General features: G+C 36.1%; 1 protein-coding gene across 1 annotated transcript in view; it reads right to left on the bottom strand.

Annotated features, from left to right (window-relative positions):
• LOC134794307 (chymotrypsin A-like) overlaps nucleotides 1–19,060 on the bottom strand; it is a 188,326-nt gene that overhangs the window by 106,516 nt on the left and 62,750 nt on the right. The gene's annotated exons all lie outside the window — the stretch shown is intronic.

Genomic DNA, 19,060 nt, shown 5'->3' with positions numbered 1-19,060 from the left:
TGACTGTACTTTTCTTACGACAGACAACTAATACTCATCGAGACAATTCTAAAAACCCCTAACACAATTAGGTTGTGTTGTTTCATCACAGAGTCCCTATGGCTACCTCCTTTCTCCATCATCAGATCAGCTCGATGGTACCATAATATTGCATTGTCATCCGATTTATACATGCATGCAAAATTTCAGCTCATTCGGAAACCGGGAAGTGGATCAAATTTAACTTGCAAGATTTGATTACAGACAGACAACGGTCAGGTGAAACTAAATAAAAGCTTGTAAAAATACTAAGTTGGTTACTAAGTTCCGTTACCAGAATTTTCACGGAATAAAAGGAAATAGGTAGCGATTTTTAATTATTCGTGTATACAATATTGTAAAGCTTAATTTATTAATGATAAGCTTACAATACAACCTAATAAACATAGTTGTTCTGGTTTTGCAGAATTCCTTATATAACTCGGAAAAATGGCGTAAAAAAAACCGTCAAAAGTACGCTCCCTGTTCGTGTCGTTTTTACATGCTATTTATTCATATTAAGAATGTATCAGCTTTGCACAATTCGATAGCTTGATTATTCATCTTTAATTTAACATATAGTTTACTTGGGTTTCTTTGATTAAACACATAGTCTACAGAGTTTTCCAAGCCTGCCTCCTGCACAATTGTCTAAATCTATACGTTTTCGTGCGAAACTGAAAAATATACAATGTTTGGAGGGGAATATCTTAGGGTATAAACTGGTAAAAAAATAAACGGTCATCACAAAATTTACGGTAACTTAGAGGTCTCATTAAAATAAGCAATTGAATCTTCTGGCAAAGTTGCAAGATTGCATTAGACACACTTCTGTAAAGTATAATTTTCATAAATTGACCGCGTGTTTACGCCTTCACGTAATCTGGAGCTTTCCAAGGATTCCCATGAATTCTCCAACTGAAGTTTATATTATTATACTTATATCATGTTTTGATCGTTACAAAAATAAGCTATCAAATTGTGCCTATTTTTTTAAATTTTAAGCTTTATTTTATATTTAATGAGTTGGAAACCTTGTAACAGAACTTAGTAACCGACTAGATAATTATTAATTTTATAAAACCGCAATATGTAAATATAAGTATACGGGCGCCGGCCGCCTGTCTCGCCACGCTGCCCTCAACCGCGTCCCCGCAGCTCTGGAGCCCCGGATCGCGCAAGACGATGGCAAGCGCCCGGACGGGATTTTGTTAATCCCATGGAGAATAGGCCGCGCGCTGGTGTGGGACGCTACCTGCACGTTGGCAGCGTCCTACATTCAAGCAACCAGCAGAAATGCCGGGGCAGCGGCGGACGCCCGAGAGCGAGCTAAGGCCTAATAAATACAGCTGTCTCGGCGCCAACTACGAGTTCGTAGCTTTTGGCGTCAAGACACTCGGACCGTGGGGTAGAGGAGCGCGTGGGCTCCTTAAGGAGCTTGGTAAGCGGTTAAGGGAGGCAACAGGGGACTCTCGCGCAGGCAGCTTTCTCGCGCAAAGGATTGCCATCGCTATACAGCGCGGGAATGCTGCCTGCGCGATGGGCGCCTTGCCGAGGGGCCTAGGCTTAGAAGGTAGGTTTTAGGGATATTTTTTTTTTGTTAGGTTTAGTTTTAGTTAATTTATTTTATAAGATACTTCTGAAAGATTTAAATTGTTCAAATAAATGTATCTAGTATACGAAAATATAAGTAATAAATGAGTATATTATCATAGTAAATGTTGTTTTTAAAGTCTACCTGGTAAGGGACCTCGCCTAATTTTGCAGGTACTCCGTTAACAATACGAAACACGATATCTTCATTTTTACTTGTAGACGTTTCTGGATCATTCTCATTTATATCTTTTGACACTGCCAGCGGCATGAATATATTCACTAAGCTAAGTATAGCCAACACTTTGGACATAATTTAAACATTTTATTATAAAATAATTCATAAATAAAACTGCATAATTGTATGAAAGTAACCTATCAATGATATAATGACATTCTGTCATGAAGACGCGTCGGGGGACGGTACGAAGATTTTGTATTCTAGATGTCTTTGGTTTAAAATTTAAATGTTTAAGTTAGGTTAGACCAAGAAAAGTCTGCAACGATTTTCATAGCACACGCAGTGCAACTGTTATTTTAAAATTCAAAGTTCTATGAAATTATGACTTATTAAATAACACATGCACTGCGTGTGCTATTAAAATCCTTGCAGACTCGTCTTGGTCTGACTTTGGTCTGACTCTAGATAAAAAAAAAACACACTTTTCTTAGTAGTCTTTGGTAGAGTTCGTCTATGCTAGATTCAGATCACGCAAAATTTGCACAAACGTGGCTACAAAAACCGGTCTGTATTGTGTCGTTATAACTGTTCCCCTACCTATGTGGGCGTTTTCGGAAAAAAATATTTGGGTCAAATATCACTGTCCCACGACTTTGGTATTTTTTACCGTCAAATACTGTTTTAAAGTGTACTACATGTATGCAAAAATTGTAAAGTGATTTATTATCTGACTATTTATGGTAAAACACTGATTAAATGGTACTTTAATGTGAAGAAAATGTACGAAAACTGAAGAAAGGGAGATGATTTTTGAGTGTCCCATGCACACTTTGCATACTTTGGATCCAAATATTATATATCTGCCTCCTTCTAGGCCCGAACCTGCGGGCGCAGCACGGTTCCATTTTTATCGACTATCACTATGCGCGTCCCTTTCGCACTTACATACTTGTTAGAACGTGACAGGCATGGCGACAAGGGATAAAAACGCGACCGTGCTACGCCGCCTGGTTGTTGTGTGATAAGATAGTATCAGCCAAAATCTATTTAAAAGTAAAACCTTATTTTTTAGCACCTAAAGTAAAAATATGCACAAAAGTTTAATTTATTGTTGTCCTTCAATATCGACGTAGTGGAAATTTCCACCAACGTCACGGAGTTTTTACTAACTTAGTAGCAAAAATCTACTAATACCATACGTATTTTTACATGATCGTAACATTATGATCCTATAATTACCCGGTGTTTAGGTTTTACAAGGCAAATGGGCTCGAAAAAAGCAAGGTGTAGGTTGTGCGTCACGCTGTGCAGAAATTTGTTTTCCACAACGAACTGAATAAACTGAAGGTAAGGAGCCAGTTATTGACTAAATATTTATGAATTTCGTTAGATTCGTTTCGTTGTGTTGTATGATATCAAATAGTTATAATTAAGAATATTCAAACGATCAGACCGCTATTTAGCGGTCTGATCGTTTGAATATTCTTAATTATATTGCGCTTTATTAACCAACCGGCATACCTACGTCACATCCAAAACGTTACACGATGTATTAGTGGAATAAAAGAACGTGATGTATGTGTCGTAGTCAGATCGTATAATCCGCCGTATTACATTACGGCTAGCCGTTTTCAAAAACAGGGGCGTTTTGAAATGCGGCGGTTCGACGATTAGGCTTCATTTATATTTTTTGTTAAATAATGAAATACTTGTATGAAACTGAAAATTAAGAATCAATTTTGTATAATTCAGTATAAACACAACTTAGAACAGAACAAAATGATGAAAATCGACACTAGCAAAAATCACAATTTGTAAGTTTTCTTATTCTAATCAATAATTTTCGTAAAATGTGTAAGTTTATGAAAACATGTCATAACTATAATTTTAATAATCAACCAATGGAAAAGTAAATTAATGACCGATAAGAAGAAACAACAGTTTTATAACCTTTCTTGAGAAAAAATAGTATATTTTCTATCTTCATTCCTTAACTTTCGTAGATCTTCACGAAAGCGTTCTCTTTTTAGCCGATTTACATTCGCGGCTCGTGGCTCGGCTTGCGGCTCGCCTCGGTCTCGGATCGAGCTCGTCAGCTCGTCGAACTAATGTACACTCTCGCCTCATGGCTCGGCTCGTGGTTCGTCTCGTGTCTCGGTCACAGCTCGTAAGCTCGTTGAGCTAATCGATTTTAAGCATAAACGGCACGGTATAAGGTTTGTAACCGAATGACAGCCGAACGCGCTTCCCCCGCGCTACAACTACAACAATCCATCAATCATCTATAATTCTATACAACAGCTACAGTACTTATAGCACGTATAATATTTTTCACGCCACTGTTCGGAAACGTGGCAATAGATGGTCTAAAACCAAGCTGGAAAGTACGCAATAGCTGTAGCACCTGAACCACCACTACTACTTACAATGTTTCATTGTTATCATCATCTGTCATTGTTGACGGTTCGCTACAGCAATGAGTATCATTTAAAACATAAAAATCAATAAATAGTTATTTGTACAACAAGAGATCAAAGTTTGATATTTCTTCGAGTGCTTATTTTGAGTCCCGTGCAAGCGAAAGATTCTATAATAGATTCACGAGCGTAGCGAGTGAATCTAATTTAGAATCTTGAGCGTAGTAAGTGACTCAAAAGCGCACGAGATGTAAATAACTTTGATCTCGTGTAGTACACAAAATTTTTCACACCTTAGCAGTGAGAACATACCTATTAGAAAACTTGAAAAATGTAATCCTTCTTCGTCACTTAATAGGTACCTATGCACTCGTTTTCTTAAGATATACAAACAATTAAGTTTAATTACCGCAATCGAACACAAAAACAAAACGTAATAATAAATTTCAGTAAAATAATATGGAAATAACGAACATAACTGACACTTCAACCGACAACTTTTTTTTTGTAAAAAAAATAACTTTGTAAGATACGGTCCGAATTGCGGATAGGTACTATTTGTCAACTATAGTAGAAATTCTTAAAAGTAAATAATTAATTTTGCGAGATAATCTGTGTATTTTTTGAGTTCATTATTTTAATTGTACAATAAAATACATAAAATATAGTATTTTTATCAAATCTTATACTTTATTTGAATTAAATAATTAATAAGAATTCATACTCGTACGGAGCTCGTACGTGGTTTGGAACGATGCGTTCTGAAGTTTTTCGGGGGTCTATTATAAACAGTCAATATACCGTTGAATGTCGTTTGAACTTTTTTTCGTCTGTTTCTTTTTGCTAACAGTATGAAAGGGACAGAGATAATAGAACCCAAGTATTTCGAACTTGTATTAGACCCCGCATGTTGAAATGACATTTGATTATAAAGGTCACTTGAATGTCATTTTGTCTCACTCAGTGAGCAAAATCGCATTTTGCTCACTATTTTTAAGAAGCAAAGTACCCTTGTTCGAGCTGCTGAGGAGAAAAGGTCTTTTTTGGCGCAACTTCCTTCAAAAATAAAGTTAGGTTATTTATAGGCCTTCGCCTAACGGGTTCCTACAAATTAAATTTACAAAATTATATTAACAAACTTTATGTATAATGAAAGGAAATAAAAGGCTTTTTTTTCTTATTTATAGGACCAATTTCTTGTTTAAAAAAAAAGAAATGTCAAAACCATTCAGTTCATTTTTTTTAACAATTATCCATTCAGTTCACGCTTAAGGCGTATTTTTACTTTTGTAGCTGTTTGTGGTTTCTTTTAGCAAAAACGCTTCAAGTTTAGAGCCGGTTTGAAGCAAATAACAGAAAAACGCCTCTTAAAAGTGATAAAAAAAGTAAAAACGTGTTTGACTAAGAAATACAAGAAACATATCTACGCTCGCTATAAAAATGAGTTCTTCTAGTGAAGAAAATGATTTTCTTACACTGACGCCTACCGAAATTCAAGAGACAGCACATGCAGTGGCTAGTAATTTGCTACCAGAGAAAACGCGGGCTAGTACTTATGCAAATGTTTTCTTATTTCCACGAAGTAGTCGTGAAAAGCACTATGTAATGCCTCGGCCGGAAACGCTAAAGATGGACTCGTATTATTTGAGGGCCTCCACTAACGTGTTGGCCCTCAAACGCACTCGTCAATCTTTAAGCGGTTTTCCGTCCTCTCCTACAATGTACTATATCTGACTACTGGTAGCCTGACTGTCAGGACTTTGGGTAGTTATCACTACCGATGTCGGGTCGCCAACGCCCCAATCGTAGCAAAATACCGAGCGGGACAAACCGCCGGGCAGCCGAGACTGCCGAGAGTACCATCGCCCACACTGTTAACTGACAGTTCGTATACCTTATTACAAAAGGCATAAGGTCCACTGATGGACAGTGAAGAGTGTTGCTGTTACACGCTAAATTACGCACTAAATTTTAAACTGATTTAATGGGGTTTTCTATACTAACTTTCAAAGAGCTGGAGTGCACGTAATGGCGCGATCGCAGCTGAAACACTTTCAGCTCGTAACGGGTCTTCTTGCGAACATATTCCACCACATCGTCAGCCGTGGCGGAAACGTGCAGGCGCGATACATATAGCGCTGTATTCGGCGTGGGAACTCTCAGGCCAGAAGCAATATATAGCTCCGCAGTGCCACACTGACTCTTGCGAGGCGCCTTGCGCGGCTTCCTCTCCTTCGACGCCTGTGTGAATCCTTTTTCGGCGCGGGGTGGCTTCTCATTACGAGAAACACGTTCAGGCACCCTCCAAGGTGCTTTTCTTCGTTTGGTAATGATGATGATGGAATTTCCTTTTGCAGAGCCTGCTCCTTTTGACTCATACATGGGTGCAGATGAACATAATCCAATTTTTGAAGCAAAGTTTTGACTTAAAAGCGGTCATCAGTGATCTCTTGCGATGCGATTTTGTTAATGACCATTAATGATTGTGACATTTTATTTACGTGGCTTCTTGCTCATTGTGAAAACTTTGTGGCAGAAGGGTAAGTTACTGTTAGTTAGTTAGTTAAGTTATGGTAAACGCAGCTGCGTGTCTGGTCGTGCAGATCTCGACCGTGTACAGGTCGCGGCGTCGGCGGAACCGGCTCCCAAGGCAAGTGATGTAGGTGCCCTAGGTCAAGCTGCTGCGACTACTGCGAGTCAACGAGCCGGAAAGGTGAAACGGCAAGCCGCTATAAAGCCTCGAGCCTGATTACTGTATCATGTTTCTTTCTTGCAAGTCTTGTTATGTCAGTATTTTTAAGTTCATTTCAATTCAATGCTCTTTTCTTGACTGTATTGTTTTGCTGTGTATTTCTACCTTCTTTTAGTTTGCTATTTCTGTACTGATATTATTGTATATTTAGTTTAGCCGGATAACACTGCTTGTTGTAATTTTTTGACAATTACATGACATGATGACAGATGACGTTATGCAATGTTGCCGTTTAACAGAAGCGTTTCGTTTTACGTCAAAATTATTGTTTATTTATAACTACTTCATTGTCGTTTAAGATGTTTAATTATTCCGTGTTTCATACTGCTGGCGGGTAGTCAGTTTACTGAACAATTTAATAGTTTATAGTTTATTTTTTGTTTTAGTATTATTATTTTTTACTCTTATTTAATTTATATATTTTTATATTTATTATTATATATTTATACACAAAGGCTATGTCACATTCAAGTAATATAAGCATTAATAGTGATAGTGATGATTTTCTTTCCTTTTCTTCCGATTTGGATGGTGAGAGTTTTCACAGCCTCCCTCCCCCTTTGCATGACGTACTTGACAGACAACTTTCTGACGTTCCCAAAAACCTCAATATAGTCCATATAAACGCGCAAAGCATTCCCGCTCACTTTACTGACTTTTTGATGACTTTCGAATCTAGTAAAATTGACGCTATTCTCGTATCGGAATCTTGGTTCAAACCCTGCTTACCCTCTACATCTTATTCCTTGCCAGGCTACCGCTTGGTACGGAATGATCGTGCGTGTCGCGGAGGTGGAGGGGTTGCAATATATATCCGTTCTCATATTCCTTTCTCTATTCTTACCATGTCGCCTCAACCACTTTCTTCTGACACCGCAGAGTACTTGTTTCTTGAGCTGAGCTTCTCTCACTCAAAACTCCTTCTTGGCGTCTTCTATTCTCCCTCTCTTCGAGTTAACTACTTTAACTGTTTCGAAAAGCTTCTTGAAGATCTTCTACCATCTTACAATCACCATATTATTATGGGCGATTTTAATACATGCTTACTCAAAAATGATTTTCGCTCAAACTCTCTAAAATCTATTGTCGATGCTTGCAACATGACCATTTTACCTTCTGAACCTACACATCACTTCCCAAATTGTTCTCCATCGCTCCTAGATCTTACTCTGGTCTCCTCTACTGATCATGTTGCTAAATATAATCAGTACTCTGCGGATGCCTTTTCCTATCATCATCTTCTGTTTCTTTCATATAAAATCCGTCCCCCTAAGGTGTCTCCCAAGGTTCTTCTTCAGCGCAGTTTTGGTCGGATGAATGTTGATAAGCTTCGCGAAGATGCTCTCTTAATTGATTGGAATGCGATATTGGAGGCGGATACCGTAGATGAAAAAGTATCTCTTTTCAATTCTCTTCTTACGCAGATCTACGATATTCATGCTCCGATACGTCCCATTAAAATCAAACATGTTCCTGCTCCCTGGCTGACTAAGGAGATTAAGTCACTCATATCCAAGAAAAATTCGGCCAAATCTAAATATAAAGGCAACCCGACTGACAAAAACAAAAGCAGGTATCATACATTGCGTAATAGGTGCAGTACCGTGTGTCGTGATGCCCAGAGGAGTCACATCCACAGGTCTGTTAAGAATGGTGATCCTGCTAAAGTCTGGAGATTTCTCAGGTCGTTAGGAGTAGGGAAATCTGCACAAGATTCCATTAACACTAATATTGACATTGATCGCTTAAATCACCACTTTTCTACTTCTGCCACTTTTTCTGGACCAGCTAAATCTGACACTCTCAACTATCTTTCTAACATCCCAACTCCTGATCACCCATCCTTCTCTTTTACTCAATTCACCGACAGTGATGTTAAGAAGAATATTTTAAATATTTCATCCAATGCCGTCGGGGTGGATAGCGTTAGCCGTAACATGATCTTACCTCTCCTTGATGTCCTGGTCCCTGTTATTACCCACATCCTGAACCACTCAATTTCCTGTAATATTTTTCCTTCACTTTGGAAAGACGCTGACGTCATTCCCCTTCCTAAAAAGTCAAATCCTTCCTCTTTCTCTGACTATCGCCCAATTTCTATCCTCCCTTTCCTTTCCAAAGTCCTTAAGCGCCCTATACATCATCAGTTAACATCTTTCTTAAATAGACATGAGCTCTTGAATCCTTTCCAGTCCGGTTTCCGAACGGGCCATGGTACGGCTACCGCACTCGTAAAAATTACCGACGACATCCGAGCAGGAATGGACAACAGAAAGGTCACCGTGTTATCGCTGTTGGATTTTAGTAACGCTTTCAACACGGTTGATTTTGACGTTTTGCTCGGAATCCTGCACTCTTTTAATATATCTCCTGCGGTGATTGATTGGTTTAGAAGTTATTTAAAAGGTCGTCGGCAACGCATAAAAGTTGATTCTCTCTGTTCTTCGTGGTGCAGCACGCTGGCCGGCGTTCCGCAGGGTGGCGTGTTGTCTCCTCTTCTTTTTTCTATTTTTATAAACTCAATTACTAGTAATCTTTCTTCCTCATACCACCTTTATGCCGATGACCTACAAATTTACTCTCAAGGCACCATTAGCGATCTACCTATGATTATCAACTCCGTAAATCGTGACTTGGGTAACATTTCGGATTGGAGTAGGCGTTACGGACTTTTAGTTAACCCAACTAAAACCCAAACGATAATTGTAGGTAGCTCTAAACTTATTCCTAGGATTGATTTTTCTGTGCTACCTTCCATTACATTTGATGGTGTCCACATTCCATTCGCTAAACAGGTAAAAAATCTCGGGATCATAATAGACTGCACTTTATCTTGGATCCCTCAGATTAGCGAGGTAAGCAGGAGGATGTTTGCATCAATGGGTGCACTTCGCCGACTACGTAATTTTTTGCCTTTCGCCACCAAAATTGCGCTATCACAATCGCTTCTTATGCCTATATTAGATTATGCCGACGCCTGTTATCTGGATCTTACTGAAGACCAGCTTAGTAAACTTGAACGCCTTCAAAATCTTTGTATCAGATTTATATTTGGCCTGCGTAAATTTGACCATATTTCCAACTTTCGTGCCCAGCTCAAGTGGCTCCCTATACGTCTTCGACGTAATTCTCATATCTTCTCTATAGCATTCTTTTCAACCCCGCTACTCCTTCATACCTTAAAGAACGTTTTAGTTATCTCTCCTCCGTCAGGCCTTCACGGAAATATCAACTTGTTCCCCCTCCTTCTTCTACGAAATTTTATAAACACTCCTTTACGTTTCGAGCTGTTCGTCTGTGGAACAGTCTGCCGTTAGACATTAGGTGTGCTAAAACTCTTCAAACAATATATATATATATATATTGTTTGTATTTTTCTATATATTTATATATGTATGTGATATATATTAAACTATTTGGTTGTACCTATTGGTACATATTTATTTTTATATAATTGTATATGATCGAATGTGTAATCTTCTTATTCCTGTAATTTATTTCGTGCACTACCTGTTTTAAAAGTTTTCTATTCTTTATATCCTGCTACCCCAAGGTTGTCTGGAAGAGATCGCTTACAGCGATAAGACCGCCTGTTGCTACCTTTATTTACACTGTAAATCTGGTTTTGTATTTTTTTTTCTTTGTGGTGCAATAAAGTGTATTTACTTACTTACTTACTTACTTACTGAAAGGCCTCTCCAGTTTTTGTATCCTCTAAGCGTTTATTCGAAAAAAGAAACGTCGTATTAAAATTTTGAAGGTTTTTTTTATTTTATATGAAAAGGAATAAATTTAATAACAGAAATGAATTAAGCTTCCTTGATTTACGTGAGAATGATACCAAATTTGACCACATTGCTAAACTTTTTTTTCCAGAAGTTTTTGGGGGCACCCTGCCTTAAATCAAGTTTGCATCCAAATTTTGATTGGCCTCCCTTCCTAAATCAATCTGTGAGTGAAACGGACCAACTCTGCAAAAGGAATTTCCATCATCATCATTTGCCGTACGGACTGACTTGGGATTTCTTCATTCGGTATATTGTTGGCCTCTCATCTCATATTATAGGTACTACTCGTAGGGGCAAACTGAAAGTTTTTAGAATCAAGAAAACTGTAGTAATTAGGCCGTCATTCTTTATTTGAATGCCTTCTTTAACTGTTTCATGACGTGTACAATTTTTTTATAAGGAGAGGATCACTCAGGCTTATTCTCCCAAAGCCCTTTTTTATGGCGATTTGGACCCTCACGGGTATAGGTGATGGTATAAAAATCATGAGTAGAGATGCCACGAATATTCGGCAACTATTCGGTATTCGGCCTATTCGGCCACTTTGCCGAATATTCGGTATTCGGCCGAATGTTGCCTACTATTCGGCCGAATACCGAATATCTGCTGCACCTACCTAAAAAGAAAAATTACACAATAAAAATTACCAAAAACTAGGTATATATTCAATATTTAAAATATATTCTTGCGTTTCAAGTTAAATACGAAGACCCTTTTTTCAACATTTATTGATAACAAAATATTTTATTTTTATCATGGGTCTGATTGACTCTAACTACATTAATTAATTTTGTTCAACAAAAAATAAATCTTAGCAAACGTTGTGCTTTGTTGGCGAACAATTTTCATAATAATTGTGACTCAAAATGTTCGCATGTCATTGGTACCGAATATTCGGTGCTTCGGCCGAGAGAGGGGCCGAATATTCGGTATTCGGCCAAAACCACTATTCGGGGCATCTCTATATTCATCCACAATTTTTTACTGGTGTCATAGGAATAGGTACCTACTGAGGGATGTCAGAATCTGCTGAAATTGAACTTTTTTGTTAGTATTTTTTATCAACAGCACAATTAGCCTTAGGCATGAAGTTTATATTTGACCGAAATATTTGTTATTCGGATGTTTGTTGCCGTTATATCATGTTACAGATGCATTCCCGTTATTAAATTATCATTTAATTGCTTAAAATAATAAATAAAAATACAAAAATTTGCCCGCGAAAAGCTATTGAGCGAAACGCAACGCCATTAGTCGAAACGTCACGTGACGTCACTCGTTTCAACAAATTGTTAATCTCAACATTGTCAACATCAACGTGCACACTAGCGCCACTAAATCTTATCTAAAATTAAATACAAACAAAATACAGTACGTAGCGGCCCCATTTTTTAAATATCTTTCGTTAAATTTAAATAATCACGATTATTTAGCAGTGGCGCTAGTGTGCACGTTGATGGCCTCTTAAGACCAACCAAGAGTGAAAGAGATGGCATTATGACCTGAATCGCCACTAAGTGGCAAACGTCAGTTGCGTTCACGACCGACGTCATCAGTTCTGTCAAATTCGCGCCAAAAATTATGAGTGTTTCAAGTTTCAACCGCTCAAAAGTTTTCAACATTTGAACTATTTTTTAATAATATTAAAGGAAGGTTTATAAAAGTATTTTTATTTTTTCCGGTGTTCAAACGACATAAATAATGATTAAAAAAAAGTCACGCATGAGGCTAATTGTGATCTAAACTTTCAGTTCCCTCAACGGATCTTATAATCAGAACTGGATTTTGACAAAATCGGACCAATCTGTATGGGTATACTTTCAATCAAAAAAACAACGGGTTGCACTCCGGGAGTGCCGGCAGAAGTGAAAACTCAATGACATTGTAACAGTTTTTCAATCAGGTCACGTGTCCGTCTTACGTCTTACGAATCTTACGGTCACGTGACCTGTCGCGAGTTTAACATTTTTTCCCCATCACAAAAAGTGCACAGCGCCGCTAAAGAAGTTATCACTTCAAAAATAATTTTCTAAATTCCTTGAGAAATGACACAACATCAACAACTGAATTGAAAACAAAATAATCAATTTCAAGACCCCTAAAGATAAGAGACTGTTACGTAAGTACCTTTTTCAACAGATCAAAAGATCACTTGTTGGTTTTTCATACATGACTCATCAAGACATCACACGAAACGTGTTGATGTTGATACGTAAGCACCTACCTGGTTTTCCAGAAAACAGCTGCATATATATACTATGTAGGATTTTTTTTCATTGCAGGTATTTTTTTCATTTCTTGACAATGAAAACATGAATATTAAAATTGTTCTTATTTTATTATTACTTACATGTTGTTAGGCGTATTGGAAGTATTAGAACAATGTTCTGTTTATGGGGTACCGTAATCATTAATCAAATTAAATACACAAGTAGCCATTTTTATTTGTTCAGGAATTTTGATGGCTGTATTTTGTGACAAACAGATAATTTAAAATGATTGAATATGGTTTCACACTATTACTTTTCATTTTAGATAAACGGAGGATGATTGACTTGGATATTTAAAGAGAAAATTGAGGATTAGGCAGCACAGTGTGGAATTTTTTCCTCAATTTTGTTCACCATGTTTTTATGGTTTTAATCGTTGCTTCATTCTATAAGAAAGCCATAAATACGGAAACTCCCAGTCGTCTATCATGATAACTTATTAAGACAAAAAATGTTAAAGATTAAATCAATGACGTCATCAAAACATGTTTATATTTTTATTTTCTCTAAGTAATGTCAATAAAGCCCCAATAGGGTTACTAATCGATTACCGAAATATTTTTGCCAGATTTTCATATCCCAAACAATTTACCCCAAAAATATAAAAGCCAACTATTCATATAACCAAGAGAACGATATGCAAAAAAATATTTTGACATTTCCTAACTTTGGCAACATTTATTTTACCAAATTTTAATTACTCGAAATTATTAGTTGCCAAAAAAAATACAAAAACCATAACAAAACATGACAAATGTAATTGACATCAAAAAAAGAAATTGCCAATTTTTATTTGAACAAATTTTTATTACTCAAAATGAGTACTTACCAAACAATACAAAAACCAAAACAAAACGTGCTTTCTATTTTTTCAAACTTTTCTGCTCTGAGGGACACAAGGTAACTAACGAACCTATTTAGGTAAAAATATAGGTAATACTGTAGTGTTTTTTCAATGCGGGGGGCTTCGCCCCCTGTGCCCCCTCTTGGTAGCTTTCGTGTGGTTTAGGCAACATATTCAAAAGTATGACTTAATTGATAAAAAAAAATGTGGCATATAACAATCCCTTTTTTTAAAACAAGTAAGACCCGGCAACCGGTCGACGAAGCCCCGCTTCGCGGGGCTTCTATTTTCTGCTCTGAGGGACACAAGGTAACTAACGAACCTATCTAGGTAAAAATATAGGTAATACTGTAGTGTTTTTTTTTTGGGAGCTTTCGGGCTGTTTAGTTTACCAAACCAAACTAAGCAACCACTTTACCTAACCTAGCCGTAACACATTTTTAATAACATAATGTTTTGGATAGACATACTTAATTTGTCAAGTAGTGGTTTTGCAATACATTTATTTGAACAAACATTTTTTAAGTAAAGATATTTTTGGACAAAATAATTTTGTCCAGTGATTTATTTGACAAAAATAAATTTGAGCGAACAGTTATAGTCTAAGTAAAACATTTGGGAAAAAACAGTTGGTCTTATAAAAGTTGTAAAGTAACAGTTTGCGAAATGATCATTAGTCGGATTTTAAGTTTGTCAAATCGACTACTGTAGGCTCAAAGGGCTTAACGGATAAAACGCGATTTTTCAGGAGAGCCAAAAAACTGTTTTGTTTTGAGAAAAAAAATCATAACTTTTTTGTTTGTTTGAATAAACTGATGCTTGTATATGGCTTATTCTTAACTTTTTGAGCTCTTTTAAACTGATTGCTTGAACTTATAATACAATGCTTATTTACGAAAATAGCATGTCCGTTACGCCAAAAAACACGACTGTTTTTAAGAAGGGCGGCCCTTACGCTTCTTTTTTATGGTTTATCTTATTAGAAAAAGGGCGTAATGTACAAAAAATTAAACTGTTTTAGTACGATTTGGCGTAAATCCACCAATTTCGGTGCAATTTTGGCAACTTGCATTTAAGGAAAAAATTATTCTAAGGAAGTACTATAATTTACATTTTTTTTTTCAAAAACTTATAGAGGTGTATTCACTGTTAAGATTTTTCCCCATTTTTGTTATTTTGGATACTTAAACGTGTAAAAGGTTGTTTTTTTAGCCACAAAACTAATGTTGTTTATTTGTTTATATTACTTCAACAGAATCACTGCTGTCCTACCATCTATATCTATTTATGTATATCAAAACAATTTATAACTATTACTTTTACTATAGAAAGTATGTATGCGTTATTTCTGTTTGTAATCTTAATTTCATTATAAATTTTACTATTACATACTATACTACTATTAGGTACAATAGTAGTTTTGACATTTCGCATGTCTGTCCAGTAAAACTTAATGAATATGCGATTATTTATGAAATAACATCAGAGTAGGTAGCAAACTTCTAACTTCAACATTTATTCAGAAAATAGGCCACAAGGACACTTTTACACGTCAACATTGAATTTACATACAAGCAAAAATAATAACAATAGACATATAACCAGGCCTACGTACTTCTATGGATTTAAATCGAAACGTCACGAAAGTAACTTTCATAAGGTTAATCCTATAAATTAGGGTTTAAACAAAAAAGTATTAATGTTATGTTACGTCTAAATCAAAATTGCAAATGGTCCAGTCACATGTAAAACCTTAACCTTAAGTAATCGCCATAATTATAATTTGAATATAGTCATGTTTTATTATTTCATAAAACTGATGTAAAAAGTACCCACTAGTTCAGTTTAAATTGTCAAATTTGAGTAATCCTACAAATAAAGCATTAATGAGCACATGAGCAGGTAATGCAAGTACTTTTTAATAAAAAAATTGACTAGAAAAGTACTAGGTCATCCCACTTAAACACAAATAAGCAACAATTATAAACTCGAAATTATACATAGGTAGTATGTTGGCGTATCTCTTACATTGAATTCTTTAACACTCGTATAAATATCCTCTAGTTGTGGGCGTAACGTACATTGAGCACCCAAAAATCTACTGCAAATAGGCGTAACGGACAAAAAATTAGCACAGATTTAATAAAATTTCCGATGCAAAAGGGCGTATCGTACACAAAGTTGGGAGTTAAGCCAAAATGTATCACAACATTTTTTTGAATTGGCAGATACGGCAAAATGCGTTGGAAAATTGTGTTTAAGCATTGATTTTTCATAGGGCTTAACGGACAATTTTTTCAAGTTATCGAGACGTTGAATATACCATTCGATAGAGAAAAAAAAACTGAGTACAACTGCATTCATAACTCATTTTCGCCATTTTGTCCCTTACACCCTTTGAGCCTACGGTAGTCGAAATGTTTATATGGGAAAGATTGAGTTGACAAACGTGCAGTTGGTAAAATTTGGTTGGGAAACGAAATTTGGTCAAAAAAGTTTCGGTAAATTAAAAGGATACCGCCCCAATATTTTTCCTGTGACTTAAGGGAACAATATTTAGCAACGTCAAAAAAATACAGGACTGTAAAATCAATAATTCCGAAGATAATAAATGTTCTTGTTTTTTTACATATATATTTTATTTCATGGTTTATTGACGGTCGCATTTTATTTTAGCTCTAATGGACGTATGAGGAGTGTATCTATCTTATCTCAAAATTTCACAATTTTATCATGTAGGATTTAGGATTTATAGCGTTTCTATGTTTTTGTTACATTTCTATGGAAATAGGGTTGTCACAAATAATATGAAAAGTGAAGTTTCTGTTCCGCTTACTTAACTGCCATGATTCCTTTAGGTGTGCTAAGGTATGTGGGATTAGTTTATACTTAATTCTACGTCTAATCTTCATCTGAATAATAAAGACGTTCGTCAACTGTGAGTGACAAACTCTCGTCTTCATTGGTTTCGGGCGTTATTGCAGTATGTGGCTCAGTAGGCTTTAAAAGTGTCACAACTTTATCTGGTATAGGTAGACGTTTTTGTTTATTACCATAATCATAATCATTTATTTATTTCTTGAATGCGGTACAATAAAGATGTATAAACAATTTTTAAACAGCACATCCTGCCTGAATAGGCATAGAAATATTGAATATTACCTATAACTATGACTAGATTTATACGTCGGTCTTTTAGAGACAAATCCGAAATATAAGGGTCCGAAGATTCGAGAGCACGCCGAAAAAGATCTAAAATTGTTGTTTTTCGGTCTACCTTTCGAGAGTGGTGCTCACGATCATACCGCCAAAATTTGTTTCTGGATTCACCGGCTTGCTCGGACAGCATTCCTATTGGCAAAGGAGTCATCTCAATGATTTGCCAATCGTGCATTAGAATTTTGTGTATTGTGACGCCTCACCCTCACTCCTCCAGATATCATATACTGGCATTGTGTTCCACCAATTTCTTAACGAGGGTGGACCCCTTCCCAATGCCACATGATATCCTTCATCAGATATTTAACAGATTATGCTGACACAATCGTTCGGAGGACTTATCTTATGTTTCCTAAATCATGTGCGTTGCACTCAAAGCGGACGCAACCGAATGTCTAATGTCTACATGCTTATTACGGCCGAACAGGAAAGTCTCAGTTAAACGGTACCTATGCCCATGACCAACGACCAATTGGCGGACTCATCTTCATAGCTACCAGCGTACAAGTAGATAGCCTACAGGAAATCAAATGAAGTACAATACTTTAATTTGCAAAAAGAAAATAACACTTCGTAATTAAACTTGAAATCGTATATACTTGAAAAGTGGCAACCCTAACCTAATTTGAAAATTCATATCTCGCGAATCCTGCAATATTTTCATTAAATTTTTTTTAAGTAGTAGTGGTTCTTATATACTATTCGTTAGTTTTAAAATAAAATGCGACCCTTGTGGGATTGTCGAGAAAAAATATTTTTTGAATTGTGTGAAAATTGGTGATACCGTCCTGTAGAGTCATCAATTTCAATTTTAATTATTAATTTTTTCTTTTTTTTTTCAATGTAAGAATGTTTTTTTAAAAACAGGCATGAAATGTGAGAAATTACAGTTTTCAGGTTTCTATGGACTTCTATGGATGTTTCTCTATTTTTCGAAAATATCCAAAACTATGATACATAGAACTACGGGAGTTTCAATGTTCGCTACCATTTGATATGGCAGACAAATTAAACAATTAAACAGAGTTTCGCAAAATTGAGGAATAATCCCACACTGTGGGCAGTAGACATTGTTTTGATACCTTTTTACAGGGCTAATATACCTATAAAAATCCGGTCCATCTAGGTATCCTTTGTTTTTAATAAACTTTTTACTTGTAAAATAAGTCATGAACAACGGAACCATAATTGTATGAAGACGATTCGATATTTTTGGGTAAAATACAAATATGAAATGAAGACTTTGTTATTTGTAGGTTATACCTTCATTGTTGTTTTAGTTTTGTTTCATTCATCAAATGTTTGGAAGTTCACGTGATTGTTCCTTGTATAATTATAGGTAATTAGGTATGTAATTTAAGTGTCATTTTGTAAAAAAATATCGTATAAACTAAAATATCAACTTTCAAAATTGTAAAAATGGCAATTAAATATTTAAATATTTAAATTAATAATTTCAAAATTAAATATTTAAATATTACAAAATACATTACATTTTCACAATTATTACGAAGTTGGAAATTCTTCGATACTATAAAAAGGCCGCTCAGCAAGCCAAGTTTTAAGTGTATAGTCAAAGTTTATCAAACTAAGTGCGTCTCGCGTCTGTTAATACCTACTGCTGGTAAGTTATTAAGTTACTATGTACAGAGGGGGCTGCTATTGGGACCCGTACCTATTTATCCAATGTTTTTTTTTCTATGTTGTATCATTTTTGTGTGTCAATTGGTCCTCGCTAGAAATACGGGCGGCCGGTTGCTCTTTGTCGGATAGAAGCTATATGTGATGTGTCTAGTAGGTGCATATTACAGATTTGTTGGGGCAGGTAATGATCCTAGGGAAGTGTGGCTTTGCAGACTTGTGCCATAGTATTCGACCAATTGCTCCTACAACTAGTGTTTGGAGCCGGAAAACGGAAGGTTGAATTCATTACTGTCAAATATTGGTTCTAACATTTCTTGTGCTGACGATAGTCTGT

The sequence above is a fragment of the Cydia splendana genome, chromosome 10 (genome assembly GCF_910591565.1).
Source record: "Cydia splendana chromosome 10, ilCydSple1.2, whole genome shotgun sequence".
Lineage (NCBI taxonomy): Eukaryota > Metazoa > Arthropoda > Insecta > Lepidoptera > Tortricidae > Cydia > Cydia splendana.
The sequence above is the reverse complement of the archived record's forward strand: the minus strand, read 5'-3'. Positions and strand labels throughout refer to the sequence as shown.